This window comes from Poecilia formosa, unplaced genomic scaffold (assembly GCF_000485575.1).
Source record: "Poecilia formosa unplaced genomic scaffold, Poecilia_formosa-5.1.2 Scaffold304, whole genome shotgun sequence".
NCBI lineage: Eukaryota > Metazoa > Chordata > Actinopteri > Cyprinodontiformes > Poeciliidae > Poecilia > Poecilia formosa.
The window spans coordinates 249753-254152 of record NW_006800243.1 but is presented as its reverse complement, the minus strand read 5'-3'; the positions used below and the strand labels follow the sequence as shown (position 1 = coordinate 254152).

Sequence of the window (4400 nt, the reverse complement as noted above, 5' to 3'; positions counted from 1 at the left end):
ACCCAGTTGGTCGAGTTTCCAGGCCCAGTTGGTCGAGTTTCCAGACCCAGTTGGTCGAGTTTCCAGACCCAGTTGGTCAAGTTTCCAGACCCAGTTGGTCGAGTTTCTGGAGTAAACTTCTTAGTTCAGTTGAAATAAGACAAACCTTTAAGCAACGTGAGCCTGACTTGGTTTGACTGATGAAAACGTTCTACTGGCAGATTATTTCATGCAAGTTAGTTTTGTCTTATTTCAAGTGAACTAAGAAACTAGAAATTAGACCAAAATTACTTGGTAAGACTTTGTGTTTTTGCAGTGTAAACATAAAGATTCAGTCAAACTGTTTGATTCAGGAAAACCTTCAAAACCATCCAGGAAATTAAACTGAAAATATTTTAATTTTATTATAAAGTATTTTTACTCTTACTTGAGTAAAAGTTGTGGATTTTCTTCCCACTGAATGAAACGTGTTTTAAAAACTCTCCAGACACAAACCTGCAGCTTCTGCTAAAGTTTCTGGAGTTTTTTATTGAAGAAGCTGATTTTATTTTATGTTACTTATATGAATTATTGTTATTTTGTTCCTTAAAATACCAACATTTTCCCGTAACTTTATATTTTGTGTGTAATTTTTAAATATTAAATGATAATTTTTGGAAAATACTTTTTTACTCTTACTTGAGTATAACTTCTAGTTACTCTGCCCTCCTCTGCTAATATTACACCACTCATAAACGTTGGAAATGTAATTTAGCAGTAAAATCGATAACCGCAGAGCGAGAAAGCCCACAGGAGCGTCCAGCCCGACCCAACATGGCCGCTCTATCATAATTAAGTGTTGGGAATGAGAGGAAGCTGTGGTTTGGGGCTCTGCCAGGTCGGCGCTCCGATGGGAACGCCTGGCGGACGCTGCACGTAAGACGGGCTCAGCTCCGTTTTATTAAGTTGGCTAATTGTTCTGCGTGCCTCCGCAAGGCATCTGTGGGAAATGCAAAGCAGCCGCGCTCCCCCGCCGCTCATGTCAAGGTCAGGGACGATTACAAGATCGTTTGTATTCTCCAAGCACAAGAGATTAAACGCTTAGCAACAACGTCCAGCAGCCGCTCCGTCTTCCTCTCGGCGTCTTCATCACGTCGGAGAAACAGAACATGAGCAGCAGCAAAACTGCATGAAAGCTACATTTACAATACAAAGCTGTCTGACATTTCACTAAGTCTTTCATCTGCATTGTCTCCTGCTGTTTGCGGTTGTGGCTTGTTTAAGAGGCTGAAAGTGGCGTCTGATAATCCTCCCTGTCTAAGCTGCTGGCACAATGTCTGTCAATGCATGAGGCGCAGAATGGTGCCAGGACAAAGCCAGGCTGACCAACCGGGTCCGGTCCGACCAACCAGGTCCGGTCCAGGCCTCCTGTCACTCTAATGCCGTCGTTCTTAGTCTCTCTTCCTCCTCGGCAGACCGAGCATGGCCGCTCTCTTTGCTCTTTCAAGCTGCAGATTTTCAATAAGAAAACAAAACTGCAGCCGCACTTTTTAAAAATAACTAAAGCTCTGCTGCGAAGCTTCAAACCAAAACTCCAGCTGAACAGAAACTCAAGTTATGAAATAGGAACGATCTAGAGTCATAGATCTAGTCATAGATCTAGAGTCATAGATCATCTTGATTTTTCATGTCCTTCAGGAAAGATGTTGGTTCATATTTGGTTTTATTACGGATTATTCAATGACAAAACTTCTGAAACTTTACCAGAAAGTGCAGGTCTGAGTCTGTTTTTCATTCAGTTGGTAGAAAATACAGAAATTTTACTCAAGAGTAAAAATACTTTATAATAAAATTAGTCAGGTAGAAGTAAAAATAAAACACCTATAAAAGGATTTTTTTCAAAAAAGTTCCCCAAGTAAATGTTACTGCCCAACTCTGGAAATCACCTCCAAGAATCGGCTACACAACGTGTGTTGAAGATGCAACCAGGAGACATTTACCTCAACGTGAGTGGAGGTTCGATCAGATTAAAGTAAATCAGCACCAAGTTAAAACTCATTTGGTCTGACCTGAAGTTTGCTGAATGACAAGGCAGCAGCCATTCAGCAGAGCGACTGACATTTTTCACAATACTTTCCTTTTTCAGCTCCTTTCCCAAGCAGATGAAAGCATAAGAGCCCCAGCATCCCTGATTCTGCTGGGAGAAGCCACAATGCAGAGAGCCTCAGCTCTGACTGAGGCATTGTGGGAAAGCAAATGAATCCAGAGTGAGGTGTACAATGCGTCTCCGCGCCCCGCGGCGAAACCACACAGACCACAGGGAAGGAAGCAGACGAAGAATGTCACTTTTCTCTTGAAGCAGATTCCTAATCCGTTTAATAAACTTAAGCTATTGCATACGGACCTCAGGCTACGGTCTGCATTTAACATTTAAAGACAATCACCAAAAACATTATTTATTTTGTAGTTAATCCAGCCTCACAGTGTTTGCAGCTGCTGGTATATTTTCCCCAGAATACCACTGAGCATCCCACTAATCAGGCTGGAGGTACTTCCACCCTGCTGATGTGGGACGCCGCCTGCAGCAGGACTGTGTTACTCATCTCTCCAAGCTAAGAAATGCTTCACGATTTGGTCACAAATGTTTCAGGACAATTTACGAAATGTTTCTGTTTCTTTCAGATTTCTACCCAAATGAGGTGGATTCAACAAAAGCAGTGGTGTTTTCATTTTCCGAGCTGTTTTAGAATTGAAGGACAAACGCTGGATGTGTTTCTCCACCTGAGCAGAGCCCAGGGATGTCTGCAGATCGGACAGATGATTCTATTTGCCCTGTAGCAGCTGTAGATAATTAAATATTGAGACACACTGTCAAACACCGTCTTCCCCATGCAGCTCAGCCGGACAAAGCGCGCCTGACATGCACACAGCGCTTGAATATCAATGGACACCTGCATCCCTTGGTGCTAGGTAAGATATGCTGCGGTGTTCACGCACAGATAAGGACCAACTTATTTCTGCTGCGTTGTACCAAATAATTTTATTTTTCTGTGTAAACAGAGGGATGGAGAAGGAATAGGAATCACTGGGAGGATTCAGGATTCAGTGTGTTTTTAAAGGCCTGACATGATAAATTGTTCCAGAGGTTATTGTAGTAACTGATATTTATTACAAGTAATATAATGGCAGTATCATTGTTATGTTGACTAACATGGACTTACTCTATTCAGTATGTAAACACTAGTGTATCAGCTAAAATTAGCTGAAATGCTAAGGTTAGCTTAAATTCTGTCAGTAGCAGGTTGGCTAACATGGACTTTCTCCATTCAGCTCAACACAACAAATAGATAAAAAATCTGCAAAATGCTTATTTGGGCATAGTTTTTCACCCAGTATGTTGCCATGGTAACTCAAAAAGGCAACAGAAGTAGCAGTTCCCTCCTCGAGACCAAGCCGCACGTTTGTTATATCTATGCTGTGGGGGTGAACGCAGCGGTTCGAGTCGCATTAACGATGACGGAACAAAAGCAGATAAAGAGACACCTCATTGGGTGTAGAACAGTAGGTGCCGGCCAATCAGTGCCGGGGTCAGGCCGCAATAAAAATGCAAGAAAAGATTCTATTAAATTCTAACTACAAAATTTAGCCAATTATAATTAGCATTATAATTGCACTAACTCACTAACAGTGAGTCTCTCCACTCAGTATGAGAACAGTACTTTATATGTTGGCCTACTAGCATGTTAGCCTACTAGCATGTTAGCCTACTAGCATGCTGGCCTACTAGCATGTTGGCCTACTACCATGTTGGCCTACTAGCATGTTGGCCTACTAGTATGCTGGCCTACTAGTATGTTGGCCTACTAGCATGTTGGCCTACTAGCATGTTGGTCTACTAGCATGTTGGTCTACTAGTATGTTGGCCTACTAGCATGTTAGCCTACTAGTATGTTGACCTACTACCATGTTGGCCTACTAGCATGTTGGCCTACTAGTATGTTGACTTACTACCATGTTGGCCTACTAACATGTTGGCCTACTAGCATGTTGGTCTACTAGCATGTTGGTCTACTAGCATGTTGGCCTACTAGCATGTTGGCCTTCTAGCATGTTGACCTACTAACATGTTGATCTACTAACATGTTGACCTACTAACATGTTGGCCTACTAACATGTTGGCCTAGCATGTTGGCCTTCTAGCATGTTGGTCTACTAGCATGTTGGTCTACAAACATGTTGGTCTACTAGCATGTTGGTCTACTAGCATGTTGGCCTTCTAGCATGTTGGCCTACTAGCATGTTGGTCTACAAACATGTTGGTCTACTAGCATGTTGGTCCACTAGCATGTTGGCCTACTAGCATGTTGGCCTACTAGCATGTTGGCCTACTAGCATGTTGGCCTACTAGCATGTTGACCTACTAACATGTTGATCTACTAACA

At 42.4% G+C, this 4400-nt stretch overlaps 1 protein-coding gene across 3 annotated transcripts in view; it reads right to left on the bottom strand.

Annotated features, from left to right (window-relative positions):
• Nucleotides 1-4400, bottom strand: part of fstl4 (follistatin-like 4) — a 192228-nt gene that overhangs the window by 116262 nt on the left and 71566 nt on the right. The window lies entirely within an intron of this gene.